The sequence below is a fragment of the Sus scrofa genome, chromosome 11 (assembly GCF_054392235.1).
Source record: "Sus scrofa isolate SSC_HxYL_T2T_F1_AM1 chromosome 11, Sscrofa_HxYL_maternal_Yorkshire_Landrace_v2.0, whole genome shotgun sequence".
NCBI lineage: Eukaryota > Metazoa > Chordata > Mammalia > Artiodactyla > Suidae > Sus > Sus scrofa.
The window spans coordinates 62,466,713-62,488,030 of record NC_139393.1 but is presented as its reverse complement, the minus strand read 5'-3'; the positions used below and the strand labels follow the sequence as shown (position 1 = coordinate 62,488,030).

Genomic DNA, 21,318 nt, shown 5'->3' with positions numbered 1-21,318 from the left:
ACACGGAGTTATGCCTGTCCTGTAAGAATTTCTCAGTAAGTTTTAACCTTTCATTATTATAAAAAAATCATTTGATAGTCAAAAAGTTTTTAAATGAATTTTACATTGATAATTACGTAGAATAATTCATCTAACATTTTTTGGTATCATCATAAATTCAAAATGCAGGCACTTTCATCTAGCTAACTCTGTTGTTTGCCTATTCAAGGTCTAGTTTCTTCTACATCTTTATTACCAAAGTTCCCAAAGTGCCCAGTTGGAAAACCATGTTTCCCAGCCTCCTTTGCTGTTTAGTCCTGTCTTGAAGCTGAGTTATTGCCCATTAATTTTTGGCTGGCATTCCTGAGAAAATTTGCTTTCTTATATGGGTATCACATTTATTTTTATTTTTATTTATTCCTATATTTATTCTGGCATGAATCGCAAATATGAAGCCATAGTTAGAGCACTATCTTGCAACCATAAGGTGACTGTGAAAATAAAAGCCATCTGCTTAAGAGGGCAAAGTAGGAATGAGGAGCCTGGAACATATCTGGTTCCTTGGAGCCTCTGCTACATACGACTCTTGGCTGCCTGCCTTTGCATGTTTCCTTACGAGAGGAGTCACTGGGGGGCACATTTCCATTGCCTTCAGCTAAACACAATTCCAAATGGTTCTAAATTGTGGTAATTAACTTCTTTTACTTTCCTTGTCAAAAACAAGACCAAGAGTCAGTCATTGTTCACTAGAAGGAGTAAAATTTTATATATATATACTTGTTTTACTTTTTACAAGGAAAAAGTAAGCATTCATTAGCATGCAGATCAATTTCAAAAAAAAAGCAATTCAAGTTTTGTCGCACAATAATCTATTAACAACTTTCAGCAAATTTATAATTCCTGGGTAGAATAGAGATCAATCATAGCTGATTAGTCTCAGTCTGTGCTTTGAACATATGCATTTATTTTATGTGGGATATTCAAATTAAATAATATTGATGATGAAATAAAATCACACCTAATATTTGTGGACATTCCTATAGGATATGTAGTATTTTGACGTGTTATATAACTTTACTCTTATAAAACTTAATTTGATAAAATATTTGTTACTACAGTGTTACAGTTAGAAAAAAACTGAGGCTAAGAGAAGTTAGTGATTTTCTAAGTATAGTTCATATATATTGAGTCAGATTTTAATGCTCATTATACTAAATTTATTCCAGTTTTGAAGTTAGTCTATTCTTTTATTTACCTTTGTTTGGTTCTGGGAGGATTTTACAAGGAAAGATCCTCTGTGCTGATATTAATTGAAGTAAAACTTTGTTAAAATGAGAAGACTGCAAATATAGTTAACTTACAATTTTGTGTCAGTGGCTTTCACCTTCATTTCATGGCAACAGCCTATTCCCATGGATATTTTGATGGATCTGGTCATCTCCTCAGACTGATATACTTCTGAAAATGCAAATTCAAATATTCCATCTTCTGAACACTTACTCCATTTTATTTATGATTACAAGTTGATCCTTGTCCTCACTGAGATCTCTAATCTTGTAACCAAATAATTTTTATGCTAGGCTATCAGTTTCCTCTTTCCATCACTCCCTTTCTGAGGCCAAAGACCTCAGCACATTCTTGAAAAGATTCTCAGTTTCTTACCTACTTCTGACATATGGGAACTAAAAATTCTAACAGCTGATCAGTATAAGGCACATTACCTTTTCTCCTGTATACACTACCCTGCCCAATAAAACATTGCCTGGAAAATAAATAGAGCAAGCAACAAATCAACTCTTTGAAACCAGTTCCGTTTTATGGTTTTGAGAAATCTCTGAAACTTTAAATGCCGACTGGATACATGTTTATTTGCTCTGATGACTACTGTATTGCGTTAACTCAGATTAAGCTATATCCAAACATTTCATTTAAAGTTCTGAACTCTTCTTTATGCCACTGATCTGCCTTTGTTACTTTCTGCTAATTAATTTTTCCTCATATTTAAAGAAAAACTAGAGAAATAGAGATCTAATCACTTTCCTTGTCCCACACTAACACACATATATATGTACATTCCCTCTCATCTTTGCTCCAGTTTTGCTTTCCTCAGTAGACGTGTCATCCCTTCTTCAGTATTCTGAAGCATCTTATTTCTCTTAATGGCCTCCCACTCTGTTAATAATTCCATATTCTTCCTAGGTATGTGTATACACACACACACACACACACACACACACACACACACACGTACATATGTGTGTGTATACATATTTATATGAAATTTTCCCTTTTATTTAAATATTTACATCAGTTTCAATTAAAACATTGTTACTTTCTCTGAGTAGCTGCTTTTAATTATGTTCATCACCCTGGGATATTCTAAGATTATTGATATTGTCACATCTTCAAGATTCTATAGACCAGTTTCAATTCACTCTATTCTTTTTCTTTGACACTCAATAGAATACCGCATAGCTAATGATTTCCTCCTCCATCTTCTCTCTCTCTCTTTTTTTTTTTTTGATCTTTTTAGGGCCACACCCATGGCAAATGGAGGTTCCCAGGCTAGGGGTTGAAACAGAGCTGTAGCCACTGGCCTATGTCACAGCCACAGCAACTAAGGATAGGAGCCACATCTGCAACCTACACCACAACTCACCAAAAGGTGGATCCTTACCCCACTGAGCAAGGCCAGGGATCAAACCTGAGTCCTCATGGATGCCAGTCTGATTCATTTCTGCTGAGCCACAATGGAAAATCTTTTTTTTTGACTCTGCTTTTTACATTTTCTGCTTCCATGGTTGGCATGAACTCTTTCCTAGCTCCTTCGTGCTTCTTTGGTTGTTCTGGAGGTGGTTAAAAAAAATCTGTTCTTCTGCCATCCCTTGATAAGTCAGTATTTCATCCTAACTATCCCTCCGTGAATTCTATTCTGAAATCTCCTTCATATACATTTATTTCCTTGCATTTTTCCAAGTTAGTATAAGATCACATCATTATTATCAGCATTATAATACATCATATATTATTATCTTAATGCCTTAATATCCTTGCTACCCACTTTCCACAAGCCATACATAAATTTTCTTACAAGTGATATGCTATTGTATATTTATAGGTAAAATAACAAAAACTGTGGTAAAAAACTTAACCTGAAATAATTATTTTCTGATCTGTTTTTCTAACACCATTTACAGATGCTTTCCTCTTGAAACTGTAGTTCCAGCTATGCACAATAACTTGCAATTTTCAAAATGTATCATGCTCTTATACATTTATTTTGTAGCATACATTGTTCTCCTCCTAGACTGTGCTTCTTCTGCTCTACCAATCAGGTTAATTCTTACTCTGTCCTCAAGAGACAGCTCAAAACTTAGAATTTAGAATGAGGAAACCTCATTCTAAAAGAGAGTTAGGCCTTCCTTCACAATCTATAGAGATTGATATCTATTAATATTATATCTGTTAATCACATTTTATTGTAATTTTCTAATAATATGGATAAAAGCTAGCATTCACATGCTATTCCAGATAAATAGTCATTTATTCATTTTTCCTAGTAACAAGTCAGATAGTTTTGTTAACATCCCAGTACTACAAATAAGGAAACAAGGCACAGAAAGGGTTAAACAACCGGTACAAAGTCTTTTACCCACTACATGGCAGAGGTAGAACACTGCAAATATACGTTTTAGTCTATTTTCATATTCTTCAATAAAAACTCAGCACACAGCACGAGGAATTACTCATAGCAAGTACCTAATATGTATTTGTTGAAAGCTGCATGAAATATGGGAAATACACCAAAGACATGTCAGATAAATACTTATCGAAGTCACTTCATCATGTCTGCTTAATTACTATGCACAAGAGAGGCATAAAGATTTAAAGTTTAAAAGCTTATAAACAAACTTGCATACGGTCAACTCAACCGTTTTTTTTTTTTTTCCTCATGCTAGAATGAATTAGGTTTACAGACAGGTATTTAATTTAGACATATCAGAAATGATAAGGAAGAATTGAGCAGAAATTTAGAGAAGGTCAGTACAGTCTTAAAATCCCATTATTTCCCTTCTGGAAGGCTTCTATCATTCTTTTAACTTCTTAGCGACGTTATTTTGTGATCTCGGAACCCTTAATCATTGTAATGCTTTGGGTAGACACTTTAAGTACATGATCATAAATCACAGTGAGGAGGGTAAAGCCAGAACATTTTGTTTGTGAGTTTGTTGTTGCCAGTGTCATTTTTAATGAGAAGATTCATCTGTGTGTTTGATATGAGAACAAAGATTCTGAATGAAACATGAGCAACCTTAGTTCCAGTTAAGTTACCTTATATAAAAAATCACATGCATTGAAGAATATTTCAAGCTACTCTTTAGAAATGCTTAAAACTAGATTTTCATATATGTAATTTTAAAACTTATCTCAGTTGTTATAAATTGTAGTTGTTCTTAGAAAAATACATTGTTTTCTTTCAGATTCCTCATCAAACTTGCCTCTACAATGTTCACTGGTGGCTTTCCTCATCTTTTCCATTTTCTGGAAATGCCGCCTTCTTACTATCTCATACCCTACTTTTCCAGGCTTCCCTGAAATAACAATTTTCATTGATTTCATTATTTGACTTTCTGTAATGCTTATATTACACTTTATACACTGCTTTGCTTTGTTTTGCAATTTATTTATTCACTTGGCATTTATTGCACAACTATTACAAACCAAGCAGGATGAGACCTAAACATAGCTAAACAATATAGATTCAATTTAATAATGGACAGCAACAAATATGACATTGCAACTGTGAAAACTGTTATAAAAATTGTAGGTTTAAGGGAATTTGCACAAGTAAATGAATGTCAGAGGAGGTCCTCCAAAGCAGAACTTCTTCCCTTAGACCCTAGAAAGAGAAGAAGTGGGTTCCTGGCCAGGCTACATGACTCAATGGACCCAAACTTTGGAATGATTTCCTCAAAAATTTCTGAGTCTCATTCTGGGACAAGCTGAAGCTGGCAATGCCATCTGGATTGCCTAAATGTGAACCTGGATTGCATGGGTCGTAAGCCCCACTGTTCCCCTTCAAATGCTTCCATAGCTTGATGAGAGAAAAAAATTCATAATGAAATAACTGGCAACCTCTATCTATATAAAAGTGCTTGTTATAAGTAAAGCATATACATATAGTATATTACCATCAGAAGGCAAAAGAAATAAATGTAGGTGTTCCTTGGACTGGCTCATTAGGTAAAGGATCTGGCAGTGTCACTGCTGTGGCTCAGATCACTGCTGTGGCATGGGTTTGATCCCTGGCCCAGGAACTCCCACATGCAGCCAAAAAACAAAAAGCAGAAACCAATACACACACACACACACACACACACACATGCATCGAGAGTTCAGAAACCCAATGTTAAGTGAAAAAAATCATAAACAGATAAAGATTCCAGCACAATGAAATCTTTAAATGGATATCTTTTGACACATCCTGGTAAATTGACTTCAAGAAACAGCATTATCAATGTGGTAATGCACTCACAGGAGCCACATTCTATAGCTGTGTTGGGGAAGGCTCTCTAAAAAACTATTGAGACTGAAGAATAACAATAGAGAATGATGGTTTTGTTACGTGTTGTTGAAATATTGCAAAATGTCTGTACCCATACCACAGTTTAAAGATAGCCCAATATTCTACCTTAATCTAAAACAATCTATATGCTTAAAATTAAATTGTGCATACATATATGGAAAACTGACTAAATTGTTAAGCTCTAAGGACTAGTACTCTGGGATAGACTTCCTGAAGTTTTTTTTTTTTTTTTTTTTTTGCTATTTTTATTCCTGGACCCAAAAGAAGTTTGTGCTTATTTCCACATATTTCCCAAAGGCAACATTAATCTACCTATCCCCCCAAAATATTTTGAAAATTATTTGCAATAACAAGATTGGGTGCCTATGATGCAGATGGGAAAGGGGCAGGAGGAAAAGGGAAAATGAAAAAATAACAGAAAGAATAGGAATGAATTAAGATGTTTGATAATCTTAATTCCAAGCTCTTAACATCATCTTTTGAAAAAAAAAAAACCATGATCAGTAATTTCATGAATTCCCAATGGGTGTTTATCTCTTGATGTTTTGTTTCTTTTTCATTCCTAAATAGATTAAAGCATTAGATCTATTACCTTCAAGGGCTTCTTCTCATGCTTCCCAATCTAGCTTGTAATTACTGCTGACTAATGGGATATGAATTACTCCCCCCGAATTGCTAATTTATTAACATTAAATATTTTAATTTCCCCAGTGTTTTGTTTTCTTTTGTTGCTTTTTAGGACAGTACCCAAGGCATATAGAAATTCCCAGGCTAGGAGTTGAACTGGAGTTACAGCTGCTGGCTTACACAACAGCCACAGCAACTCAGGATCCAAGCCACGTCTGGGACTTACACCACAGCTCATTCACAGCGATGCCGGATCCCTCATCCACTGAGCAAGGCCAGGGTTCAAAGCCACATCCTAATGGATAGCAGTCCAAAGGAACTCCCTAATTTCCCCAGTTTTGAACACTTTTCAGTACCACATCCGCAAAGGTACCACACTGCAATGATGAGATGAGCAGATCAAGTTTGTTTTCCCTGTTAAGCCCTTATTTTTGTTTTAATTATTGTTATTTGTTTTTATGGCTGCACCTGTGGCACATGGAAGTTCCCAGGCTAGGACTTGAATTGGAGCTGCAGCTGAGCCTATGTTATAGCTAGGGGAACACCAGATCCAACCCACATAATGAAACATACACTGCAGCTGGCACAACTTTGGATCCTAACCAGCTGAGCCAGGCCACTGAATCAAACCCACATCCACACAGAGGTCCTTAACCTGCTGAGGCACAATGGGAACTTTGAGCCCCTTATTTTATTGAATAGTCACAATTGTTTTAACATTTTTTTTACTTTTTCTTCCTTGGTTTAGTCCCCTTCTTCTTCTTTCTTCTTTCTTCTTCCTCTTGTCTATGCCCACAGCATGTGGAAGTTCCTTGGCCAGGGTTCAAATCCATGCCACAGCTGTAACCAGAGCCACAGCAGTGACAATGCTTGATCCTTAACCCACCGAGTCATAAAGAAATTCCCTTAGTTTTGTTCTTGTTTTTTCTTTTTAGGGCTACACATATGGCATATGGAAGATGCCAGGCTAGGGTTTGAATCAGAGCTGCAACTGCCAACCTATGCCACAGCCCCAGCAACACCAGATCTAAGCCACATTTGCAATCTACACCACAGCTTGAGGCAACACTGGATCCATAACCCACTGAGAGAGGCTGGAGATCAAACCCTCATCCTCATGGTTAATAGTAAGGTTCATTAACCACTGGGCCACATAGGAACTCCAGTTTTATTCTTTAAATGCAAGGAGAAAACACTGTGTTCAAGTGCCCTTGTTCTTTTTTGCTTTCAAGGTTATGTACTTGTTTTCTAATATGCTTTTTTTTTTTAAAGATTGTGCAACGGATGGGCTCTCTTACTGTAAAAAGTTAAGGGTCTACAAAAGTATCCATTGCTCAAGCATCTCATTCATTTTCACCTACCAATGTAAAACAAACAAGCAAAAACACTGAGCATGGATCTTCCTATATGTCTAACATCAAACTTGGGTCTGGATTCCATTTATTGTGGCCATACTGTTTCTTTTTAATTGATTTATCTGCTTCGCAGTTTCTTTTAGTAACTTCCTCTTATTCCACAGGCATTTACCTTAAAGTGAAAACCATTATTGTTTTTTACTTCAAAATAATTCTGTTACTTTAAAAATCTGATTTTACTTAAATGATTTAATTTTTTTATACACACCCTTTCAAATATGCACAAATTTAATGAACCATCTTAAATTACTCGCTGAGTCATCAAGTTATGATTTCTCAGTTATGCAAAGTATTAAATTCATGTCTACAGATTTTAGGGAATTTCTATTTTGTATACCTTGGCTTCACCTAAATAGGACATTCCCATTAACTTTCTGAAAATTCTCTACTTTTTTAGGACCAAGATCCTTTCTCAGCCCAGTAACAATTAAAGAAAACTTTTTCCTTAGAACTACCCTGCATAGGTAGATATTTGATTCTATTTTATTTTCGTATAATACTATATTTGCCTCTTAGAACCCCATTTCATTCAGCATATCTTCCTTCCTTTATATGTTTATTTTTACTATTTTCCATTATTTATTTTTGGCCTACTGGATGAAAAATTCTTTATAAAAATGGACATTGTTAACCAATTCCAAAAAAAAAAAAAAAAAGTGAAAAGCACTGGTTGTTTAACTTCAATTTATCTTTATCTGTTCATTGATAACATCAGATGTCTCACTTTGGTGTTGGATTTTTTGTTTGTTTGTTTTGTTTTTGTCTTTTTAGGGTCCCACCCATGGCATAGGGAGTTTCGCAGGCTCTGGGTCAAATCGGAGCTGTAGCTGCTGGCGTACACCACAGCCACAACAATGTGGGATCCAAACCACATCTATGACCTAAACCACAAGCTCAAGGCAATATGGGATCCTTAGCCCACTGAGCAAGGCCAGGGATTGAACCCTCATCCTCATGGGTACTAGTTGGGTTCCTTAACCACTGAGCCACAACTCAGCCACAACTGTCTCACTGTGTTTTGACCTCAGTGGGATTCACAGATATCTTACAACCATTGCTTAAAACCAATACATGGAAAATACAGAAAATTAGTCAAGTGGTAGTGCTAGAAGTGAAGACATGATCAGAATCCCTAAGACAAGGCACAATAATTCAAATGGTTAACTGGGCCATTTCTGAGTCAGTTCATTTTTGAAACTTGAAAAAATTTAAAGTGAACTTAAGAAGAAAATATAAAGCAGCCATCCAAGGGTCACCAACTTGATCTGCCTCATCATTTTAAAGGACATTAAACCCATAAACTAGTGTCCGCCCCCTCTTAGAACACTTAAAATGAAGTTCTAATCTGAAATACAGGTAAATAAATATATTTAACATATTGGTGACCATAAACTCTGAACATGCCTGATTTGAAGAAGTCTTGGATAAAATTTATTTTAATATATCTTTTCCTGAAAATCAAATATCAGCCTCAACCTAAGAGTTACTGCATGCAAATCAAGCACCTTGTTCTCCTGTGTGAGACCTTGATCTCAACTCTTAAAGGTACCTTCTTTGCATGAACACTTTGAGGCCCATGTCAATATTTAACATTTTCCCTATGAAAAACACTTAAATTAAACTATGAATATTAAAGAGAAATGCTTTAATTATAAATAATATAGTCTCATTTAGAAAAAAACAGAATCATAATGAGCACTTCAGCATTAAATAATTTGTTAAAGAATTAAAACTGTTCAAAAGTGGAAGTGCTTATACACATGTAGAAGGGACAATCAGAAAGTTTGAATCAGAGCCACTAAAGATTTTGCTTGAAAGACTGACAGATGATAACTTTGACATATGAAATTATAATTAAAATATAAAACATATCTATCTTCCTAAGGAAGAAGTTCAAGAAGAGGGACTCTGTGCAACTAACACTTCTGTAGTTTCATAGCCAAGCATCTGGGGCGACTTAAGGCCACTGTTTGTCACCAGGACCAGCAGCTGGGAAGACAACCTGAGAGCAGAACGGAGAATGGCTGGGGCCCACCTATGTGTCTGTCACTATATCTGAACACAATGACCTTTATAGAAAAATGGATAATGGATACAGCTGCAGCTTTGCTTTCCAAATCTCAAGAAAAGTATGTGTGTGTGTGTGCATATATATATATATATATGCATATATATATATATATATATATATATAGCCTTCTTTTTATCTTTTTTTTTTTTTTTTTTTGTCTTTTTGCCATTTCTTGGGCCACTCCCCCGGCATATGGAGGTTCCCAGGCTAGGGGTCGAATCGGAGCTGTAGCCGCCAGCCTACGCCAGAGCCACAGCAACGCAGGATCCGAGCCGCGTCTGCAACCTACACCACAGCTCACGGCAACGCCGGATCGTTAACCCACTGAGCAAGGGCAGGGATCGAACCCGCAACCTCATGGTTCCTAGTCAGATTCGTTAACCACTGTGCCACGACGGGAACTCCCCTATCTTTTATTTTTATTTTTTGGCTGAGCCCATTGCACACAGAACTTCCCGGGCCAGGGATCAAACCCATGCCACAGCAGTAACCAGAGCCACCAAAGCAGTGACAACACAGGATCCTTAATCTGCTGGGCCACAAAGGAACCCCTCGTGCAAAGATTTTCTATGATCATTTCTAACTAGAAATCATAGAAGGGAGAGAAAATCTGGGAAACCTAGTTTCCATCTTAACTAAATTGACATTAGCACAGTCCAGGAAATAGAGCATGCATCATGAAGCTTCAAAAAGAGATGATCACTTTATTTATATTATTACTGAAATGTAAACATTTTCTAACCTGTTCTTCCTTACATTGCTGAGAAGAACAGTTTCATAATAGCACCAGGATAATTATACCAACAAAATTATATTCCTCTCAAGGCTCCTCATCAAATAGAATTGTAACTTATATTTCCATATTTAAATCAAAGAAATTAAAATCTATAATTCAGATTTCCAAAGAAGAATTTTAAGTATAAAATTCATGTTTAATACTCAGAATATAACCATTAACCATTGAGGTTGTGGTGACCATCAAATAGTAAACATCATCTATCATCAAAAATTATATGTTTTTTTCAATTAAATTTAAAATATTTAGTATGGGAACTTGCTCAGTTAATCCGTAAATTAGCTCATCAGGTTCTCATCTGAGCAGAGGCTATTTTGCCTCACTCATTCCTATGGCTGCATTAAAAAATAATAATAAAATAGTCTCTGACAGAACAAATTCAAACCCAAGGCAAAGTTTGGTGTTGTTCCTTACTGGTTTAACTTAAATTTCATGACCACAGACCTCAAATAGGAACTTGATACTGCCTAGAAATCTTCTATTTCTCTGCTATATTCATTTCCCACTCTTGAGATTGCTTTATACCTTTAGCTCTTGCTGCCAATATCCAGCTGCTATACCTCTTCCCTCTCAGCTAAAGGCTTCATCACATGTTGCTTGAGAACATACAAGTATTTGGGAGGATCTCACTCAAATTTTTATCTCTAAATTTCGAACCCAGCCTCTGTCCATAATTAAGATCCTTGTCTTCCCTCCTGTTAAGTGGAGAGATTATTCCAGCTTCCTTTAAAGTCCAAACAGGCCACTTGCCCTCTAGACTTTAAAACTCTTTGATCTGCCTATTTTATCTCTCTGTGTCATCTAAAATTGAACATGACCTCAATGGAACAAATGATTTCCTCCACTGAGGTTTATTAATCTGCCAGTATTCCTTGATCTGAAATTAGTACCACCATCTCCTCAGTTGTTCAAGCCAAAAACTCAGGAGTCATCCTTTGCCAAGTTCCTTATTTCCTCCTCTAATAGTTGAATGCAGCTCTGAAAATTATACGGTGGTTTGGGTCCTGTTGAATTCATTTATTTTTACTAGATCTTATCACTGGAAATTAGGCTTAGTTCTATAAGTTAGTGAGAATTCTTAAATATTAATATTCTTAGACTATGAATCTATATAATATATAATAATAACTGACTCCTGGGTAACTACCTGATTAGAAAGCTCATAACTAAACCATTTCCCCAAGTATTTACCAGACTTAGGCATCTTCTAATGGATACCTACAGCACTGCTTCTAACATTCCAGTTCTAGAAAGTGCCCCTCTTCATTTGACCTAGTTGATTGCAGCTGTTTCTATATCAGAGAAACACCTACAACCTCGCTCTTGTTCACAGGACCGAGATAGCAAATTGTGCAGAACAGCTTCTTCCGAAAATAAGTCCAAAAAAAGGGAATTCCCATTGTGGTGCAGCAGAAACGAATCTGACTAGGAACCATGAGGATGTAGGTTCAATCCTTGACCTCGCTCAGTGGGTTAAGGATCCAGCATTGCCGTGAGCTGTGGTATAGGTCACAGACACGGCTTAGATCTGGCATTCCTGTGGCTCTGGTGTAGGCTGGCAGCTACAGCTCTGATTCAACCCCTAAACTGGGAACCTCCATATGCTGCGGGTGCGGCCCTAAAAAGACAAAAAAAGTAAAGAAGTCTAGTATTTTTCATGGTAGCTGACACCCTTGCATATAAAAATAAATTGTCAAGATACAGGTTGGATCAGGTGAAACAGAAGAGAAAAAACGATGTTTTGAAAAGAGAAGGATATTAACAAACATTCTCACAAATGCAAGCAGAGACCAGGGAGGGAACAAGAAATCTCTTTCTGGGATCAAGCAGGATTCCTGTTCTTGAGTTCTGCAAGATGCCCCAATATGTTGCAACAAATTCCTCCTTAAACTGAGACTAGTCCAACTAACTTTCTGTTACTTACATTCAGCAAAATGTTAACTATTACATGTTTCTTAGATATTCCCTGAGTTGCATTTCTGGAATCCAACTCTGCAGTTTCTTTTGTTCTTGGGTGTAATTTGGGTCTCATGTCAGACTGAAATAAATTTTCCTTCCTTGCTTGCTCTGTGTTTTAGTGAAAAAAAAAATCATTTCTTATCCTGGAGTCTATTGCACTATTTATCATGACCCGTTATATTGTAGTCACTTATGTGTGTTTATCTCCTGCAAGATTCTAAGGCCCCTTTCTGGAGGGCAAGGCAATATTTTATCTCCATTCTTTCACAGCTCATACCTAGAGGAGTGTTGGGCACATCAATGGGTTAAAAATAAAATATTTGTTAAATTATGTTTTATGCTTTGAATATGTAACTTTAATTACAAATATATTAAGGGGTGAAATGTTGGTATTATTTCATTCAATCCAATATAGTTCAGCATGTGTTCAGTGAACAATCATATTAGTTCCCAGAAAATGACCTATTTATCCTGATCAGGGCACTGCTAAATGGTTTAAAGAGCCATATATTAATGTAATTGCAATTTATGATTTTAAAAATAAGTTTGAATATGCCTTTAACTGCAGGCTACATTCTAGTTCTCATTGTAAGAGAGTGATTCACGTATGCCATGGTTTGTAATAACTTGCTTCAATTATTGAATGGCTCTTCTTTATAGTTTATCACATGACCAGGCATTTCATAAACTCCCTGGTTACTGGAAAATTACAAAAGCTGTATATTAATTCAAAATATCACCATAAAATAAGAATTTTAAAAGTGTAAACATTTAAAATATTTTTTTACCAATTTGGAGCTGTGATTAAAATATTTTAACCTCACAGATTATTATGCTTCATTTTTTGTTGTGCAGTTTATCAGCTCTCAGATTGTGAGTCTTAGCACAGTTTTGACAGCAAGATATGTCATCAGAGCCAATAAACAAGAGAAATGCTTGGCAGAAATCTAAGAGATTCAATAATTTGGACCACAGAAGAATTGAGAAGTTGTGGTTAAGAGAGAAATCAAGGTACAGAACTCAGCAAAGCAAGAAACATCAAAAAAAAAAAAAGTAAGGCGTTCCCACTGTGGCTCTGCCATAATGAACATGGGTAGGATCCATGAGAATGTGGGTTCTATACCTGGCCTGCTCAGTGGGTTAAGGATCCATGAGCTCTTATGTAGGTCACAGCTCAGATCCCGCATTGCCATGGCTATAGTGTAGACCAAGAGATGTAGCTTCAATTTGACCCCTAGCCAGGGAACTTCCATATGCTATAAGTGCTGCCTTAAAAAAAAAAAAAAAAAGTCAAGAAAAAAATAGCAAATAATTATAATCATGTTAAACCAGCCAAAGAGTAATTCTAATATTTCAGCAAGTAGTAGGAAAACAATTTAACAAGAAAAAAATATTAGAGAACAACACAAGGTGGATAATCAAAACACAGGAAATAATTAGAAATTTGGCTCTCTCATCAAGCTAGTAGACCACCTATATTCTGTCTCTCCTTTTGTTCTCCAGGTCTTATCTCTGGGAGCACCAGAAGGGCAAATAACAAAACAAAGGAGTGAGCCTGTCATAAGAAGGATAACAGGAGACAGGATTCATCAGCAGACAGGGTATTTTAGTACCTAATTGAACATGGAAGCTGCTGGTAAGATCAGTTTGTTTTGTTCATCTATTTGCCTTGATTACCTTCTAAAGTCTACACTATTGAGAGGAAAAAAGTAAGGAAAAAGTACCATATCAAAGTAGGGCTGATCTCTGATTTGTCACCTAGCTACACTACTCAGCTGTCTGTTTTCTCCTGCCTCACCTTGTCTCCTCCTTCCCACTCTGCTTTTTTCTTTCATGGCAATTTTACATTAGCAGACTCAAAAAGGGGGACTAGACAGTACTCCATTTAATTTTTTTTTAATTTATGGACACATATTCAAATAAAGAAAAAAATCATTGGTCTACAATTTCAAAAGAGAGCTTGAATTCTGATCATTTGTCTTATCATTTATTTTAATTTTTCCTCTAGTATTTTGTCTACCTGGTTCCTTTTCTTGCATATATTTTATCACCAGTTGCTGTGCTATTGGCATTGGTCTCTTTCCTCTTTCTCAAACACTATTTTTCAAAACTCTGTATATCAGGCCAATCCCTTCTATCACCAGCATGTTTCAAAATGAAGAGAGAGAGGGAATTCTGTTCTTTCACAGCTTAGTGTCGTTTAAGTTACTCTGATGTTAGAAGTTTGGAGTGTCATTGAAGTTGGCCATTTGAAATAGATGAAAGTTGTCTGTAGAGTACTTCATACGATTTATGCTTAATTTTTAAATTGTCAGCAAGAAGGAAAGAGATGCATTACCCACAGAGAGAGTGGTTGTAATCACTATAAACAGCAAGAATAGCAGCAGTTATTTCTGGGAAATAGAATGGGATGTGGTGAGAAGTAGATTTTCATTTTCATTTTATGTTAATCAAGTCAGTTTGACTTTTGTGTTGTACACATAGGGCAAAATGTATAATATATTGATAACTAAAAATAAAAAAATAATTAGCTGGATAGTAATAGCAGGGGCAGACTGACAAGGCATATGATCAAGACATCAAAGTCTCCAGTAAAAGTAAAGAGAATAAATCAAAATAGAGGAAATTCAATCTATTCTGGCCTTGGAGGACATTATTAACAGACATAGTTTACTTTGGTCCCAAGACTTACATGGCCATCACTGAGCCATAAACATTACAAGAATAGGCAATTGTAATTAGCAAGAGGAAGCAAATTTGAAGGACTAGTTTGATGGGGCAAAAGGAAGTAAAATTTTTTAGTGAGTTGATACGGAAAATCATCATGATGTTTTGAAATTACACAATAACTGTAAGGATATTTTCTCAGTTTCACATGTTATGTGCTTATATTTGAAGTCAGAAAAAAAAATGTATTCCACTTAGCTTCAAATTTTGTCTCCACAACTTATTGCCTGTGTAAACATGGGCACATTTTTTCATCTGTAGTGTCAGGTTCTTCATTGGAAAAAACAGAAAAAAAAAAACAAAACACATATCTTATACATTGGGTGAGTTAATGAGACATATTTTATTTATCACCAAGGATATACACATATTCCAGAAATGACTATCTTAGTCTAAGGGGAGAAATTAGAACTTAATATAAATGTTAACTCAATCAAGTATATTACAGAGTGAAATGAGTGTGAAGAAAAATATCAAAATTCTGGTGAACTATTTCGTGACACAAATTCCAATACATATTTACTATGCTCTATAAGAAATTGATTTAGGGGAGTTCCCTGGTGGTCTAGTAGTTATGATTGGTGGTGGGGAGGATTAATTTAGGAAAACATGGTGAAGTCAGCACACTCTGTATTAGTGGTTTCACATACACCATCTGATTTGCAGCACACAAAAATTCTGCTATTTTTGTAATAAGAAAAATGAAAATTATAGCAGTATTTTCACACAGTTAGAGAGTTTTGATTTAAAGCAAGTTGGTTTTAATATGAAACTCATGATTCCATAATGCCTATTATAATTACCATGATACCACACAGCTTCTCAGCAAGAAATGGGAAGTGGGAAAAGAGAAGTAAACTCCTTGACCTTAACGTCCACATTCAGTTTGTTGTCCATTTCTAAGTCAAAGTCTTTCAATTTAATATTAAATATGACCTCCAAATGAGCAGGTCATTTGTACCCTCTGTTTCTCTATAATTTGTTGGCAGTTTGAAAGTGGGTCTTCTTGGTTGCCTCACTGTATATCCTAGGTGATCTTCTCCCTGGTCCCTATTTGCAGTGAACATAAATGACAACAACATTGACATAAAACACTACATCATTTTCTTAGAATGGATGCACAATCAGTATATTCCAGCATGAGTTTGTGATGCATTTGAAAATTTTTTAAAAATAAAAAAAAAGATATCTCATGTACAAATAAAAGGTTAACTGTGGATGTATATAATGGTATATTACTTGAAATAGATAATAGTTTGAAATAGGGGATATTTGAAAAGGTTATCTTTATGAAAATTATAGTCTGTTGCAGTCATTTTGGATGTTATTCTAATTTCTACATGAAAAAATGAAGAGATCATGTTTGATAACCATTAAGCCAACAGACTAACTTTAAAAAAAACAACAGTTTCATATTCAAGTGAATCACCAAATTATTCATAAACTTTATTCCCTTTGGAATCTCATTGACATGTAGTATCATTTTACATTTTAGACTATAGCTAGTTATTTCTTGTTATTGAATTATAGGGTTTTTCTTAAAATAAGTATTATTTCAGGTTTTAAGTATTATTTTTAATTATCAACATCACAGTAAAATTTATAAATATTTTTATTAAGACTTTATTTCTATATGAACAGTGTTATTATCTACAAGTATTCTTCCAGAACACTGCCAAATACATAGTAGAAAACAGATGCATAATACAATTTGAAATTTTAATATATTTTTATTTAATTTCTGAAGAATAAGGAGGAATGAATATGTGGATCTGTTTTAAAATTTAAAGTTAAATTTACTTTAAGAAATCTCTTAAATCACCATAATTATGAATTTCATGAGTAGGCTGAAATTTTAGTGTGTAAATATAATTTAGTTTATAAAAATAGCTTCACTTACATGGGGTTTTTTTGCATGTCCTGCTTTCTTATTTTTAAAAATTTAATTGGAAAATGCTTATACTTCTGTCTTGATGTAGAGAATTAGCATTTTTTTCAAAAAATATTCTTGGAAAATGTAATTACACTAAAAGGGAAAAAAAGGAAACCTGTATATTTCTTATGACAAAATATGAAACAAAAACATATGACAAAATCCAACATCCATTCATGATAAAAACTTTACAAAAAGGGTATAGAGGGAACACACCTTAACATAATAAAAGCCATTTATGACAAATCCACAGAAAATATAATACTCAATGGAGAAAATTTGAAAGCCTTCCTTCTAAAATCTGGAACAAGACAAGGATGCCCAGTCTTACCACTTTTATTTGACATAGTATTGAAAGTCTGAGCTACATAATCAGACAAACAAAGAAATAAAAGGTCTCCAAATTGGAAGAGAAGAGGTAAAATTTTCACTCTATGCAGATAACATGATACCATATATAGAAGACCCTAAGGGATCCACACAAAAACTGCTCAAACTGATCAATGAATTCAGCAGGATACAAGATTAACATCCAGAAATAGGTTACATTCTATATACTAACAATGAAAAATTAGAAAAGGAATATAAAAATACAATACCTTTTAAAATTGCACCCCCTGAAAATTAAATACCTAAGAATAAACCTGACCAAGGAGGTGAAAGACCTATATGCAGAGAACTATAAAACATTAATCAAGGAAATTGAAGAGGATTCAAAGAAATGGAAAGCTATCTTATGCTCCTGGATTGGAATAATTAATATTGTTAAAATGGCCATACTACCCAAAGCAATCTACAGATTTAATGTAATCCCATTCAAATTACCCATGACATTTTTCACAGAACTGGAACAAACAATCCAAAAATTGTATAAAATCATAAAAGACCCAGAATTGCCAAAACAATGTTAAAGGGGAAAAAAAAGCAGGAGGTGTAACTCTCCCAAGATGTCAGACAATATTACAAATGTATAGGAATCAAGACAGGTACTGGTACATAAATGGACATACAGACCAATGGAACAGAATAAAGAACCTAGAAATAAACCCAAACACCTTATACAGGTCAATTAATTTTTGACAAATAAGGCAAGAATATAAAATGGAAAAAAGACAGTCTCTTTAGTGGGTGGTGATGGGAAAACTAGACAACTGCATGTAAATCAATGAAACTAGAGCACACACTCACACCATGCACAAAAATAAATCCAAAATGGCTTAAAGACTTAAACATAAGACAAGACATCATAAAACTCCTAGAAGAGAACATAGGCAAAACATTCTCTGACATCAACTGTACAAATATTAGTCTCCCAAGACAGTAGAAATAAAAACAAAAATAAACCAGTTGGACCTAAACAAACTGACAGGCTTTTGCACAGCAAAGGAATCCTTAAAAAAAATAAAAGAAAATCTATTGAATGGGAGGAAATAGCTGCATACAACACAACTGATAAGGGCTTAATCTCCAAAATATACAAACAGTTTATACAAGTCAACAGCAAATAATTTAAAAATGGGCAAAAACCTAAATAGGCATTTCTCCAAAGAAGACAAAAGGATGGTCAACAAGCGCATGAAAAAGTGCTCAACATCACTAATCATCAGAGAAATGCAAGTCAAAACTACAGTGAGGTAGCATCTCACAGCAGTCAGAATGGCTATCATTAATAAGTCTACAAATAACAAATGCTGGAGATGGTGTGGACAAAAAGGAACCCTCCTGCACTGTTGGTGGGAATGTAAATTTGTACAACCACTATGGAAAACAGAAAAGAGGTTCATCGGAAAATCGAATATAGAACTACCATATGACCCAGCAGTCCCACTCCTGGGCATATATCTGGACAAAAGATTCATTGAAAAAGATACATGAACCCCTATATTTATTGCAGCACTATTCACAATAGCCAGTTCATGGAGAAAACATAAATGTCCATCAACAGAGGAATGGATTAAGAAGATTTGGCACACAGTGGAATACTTCTTAGCCATAGAAAAAGAGCAAAATAATGCCATCTGCAGCAACATGAATGGAACTAGAGATTCTCATACTAAGAAGTAAGTCAGAAAGACAAATACCATATGATATCATTTATATGTGGAATCTAAAACATAGCACAAATGAACCTATCTACAGAAAAGAAACAAGCTCATGGACATAGAGAACCGAGTTATGGTTGCCAAGGGGAGGGGACGGGACTGGGATGGACTGGAGTTTGGAGTTAGTAAATGCAAACTTGCATTTAGAGTGGAAAAACAATGAAGTCCTGCTGTATACCACAGGTAACTCTATCCAATCACTTGTGATGAAACATGATGGAAGATAATGTGAGAAAAACATGTATATGTATGTATAACTGGGTCACTTTGCTGTATCATAGAAATTGACAGAATATTATAAATCAAGTATAATTAAAATTTAAAAATATGAAAAGTAAAACATGAATCAAAAACAAAGGCAATATAAAATTAGCAATAACAGAAATCCTCCAATGTACAACTACACTAAATTTTATTTTTAACAATTCTGTTTATTTTGGTAGTTTGCTGGATTATTTCATTAGTCCCATTTATATCAAAAATGACAAATTATGTTAAATTCATTTGTTGATATTCACACATTTAAAACTAAATGTTTGACATCAAATAAAACATTTGTTAACAGAAATGTTTAGCATGTTAAACATTTTTTATTGTGTAGGTTTTCAGGTTAGTAAAGGAGCAACCCAAATTTCTTATGGAACTTAAGATTCTAAACAGAATTAACCAATATTAAAGATCTATACCAAAAAAACTGCAAAGAAATCTCACAGTTCTAGATCACATAAAAGAAGGGGGAAGTTTTGTCATTTTGTCAACACTCATGCTTGAGTGTGTTTCTTTCAAACCCCTAGGAGGGAAAATAGTATTATTTCCATAGACAATGATGAGAAAAAGGGGAAAAAATCACAATTATTCTATGCCAAATTAACTCTACTGTTGAGAAGATTTTATAAGCCCTATAGTAGTTCATTGTGCATAGGTAAGATGAAATTGATAAGCTAGCAGATGGTAGCTTGATGAAGAATACATTCATTAATCTGTAAAAATATTCCAAAGAATCCCTGCTGGGTACCATAGTAGTAAAATAAAATAGAATTAAATCCTATAAATTACGGCCTAAGTCCTAAGGAGAAAGAAGATATGTGTGTATGTAGACTAGCAGCAACATAATTAATATGGATAGTGTATATAGTGAAAGAAAATAAGAATCAAGAAGAATACCACTTTGTTTGGATATATAATGGTCATTCAATTAGCCCATTTATAAAAGGTTATATGAAATCATAAAATGAAAAATAATGTGACATGTTAAAAACAAATGTCTATTTAATTGACTTTCAGTTAAATTAACAGTATTGTGATTCCTTATTGCTCTGGACCAAAATATTATCTTTATTTCATAAATATGTGTGATATAAATAAACATTTAGGAAAGATTCAGACTTAACCTGTTAGCCAGTTTTAGACTTACACTCATTCTGAAATTTACATTTAAACTGTTTAGGTTTGTGTGTGTGTGTGTGTTTGTGCACACACACATGTAAGAATTAATTATATAATGATAAAATACAAAACAATGCAAACAGTATGGTAGCATTTGTGTAAATTGTTTTAAAAATCACAAATGTTTCGACATATTTCTCTATATTCAAATATGCAACTGAAAATTAAAAAGGACAAGATATACAATAACATGATAAGAGCTATTATCAGATTCACATTAATTGCAATTTGGAACTTCTTATAACTCTGTTCTGTAGATTTTTATTACATGATTAAAGTTATTTTTTTATTTTATTTTACTTTATTATTTTTTATTACTCAATGAAATTATTACAATCCAATGTTATAGGATTTCCATCCCACACCCCCAGCACATCCCCACACCCCCAAAAATGTCTCCTTTGGATACCATAAATTTTTCAAAGTCTGTGAGTCAGCATCTGTTCTGCAAAGTTCATTGTGTGCCTTTTTCAGACTCCACATGTCAGTGATAGCATTTATGCTGGTGTATCATTGTCTGACCGACTTCACCTAGCATGATAATTTCTAGGTTGCTAAAAATGCCGGCATTTCATTCCTTTTAATGGCTGAGTAAAATTCCATTGTGTATATGTGCCACATCTTCTTGATCCACTCTTCTGTCGATGGACATTTAGGTTCTTTCCATGTCTTGGCT

At 34.6% G+C, this 21,318-nt stretch overlaps 1 long non-coding RNA gene across 1 annotated transcript in view; it reads left to right on the top strand.

Annotated features, from left to right (window-relative positions):
• Positions 1-13,289: 13,289 nt before the first annotated feature.
• The window catches only part of LOC102163241 (uncharacterized), an 80,937-nt gene continuing 72,908 nt past the window's right edge, over positions 13,290-21,318 (top strand). The window contains exons 1-2 of the long non-coding RNA XR_014820066.1: positions 13,290-13,445; positions 13,938-14,070. This is a non-coding gene — a long non-coding RNA (uncharacterized LOC102163241). The remainder of the gene's footprint in view (positions 13,446-13,937; positions 14,071-21,318) is intronic.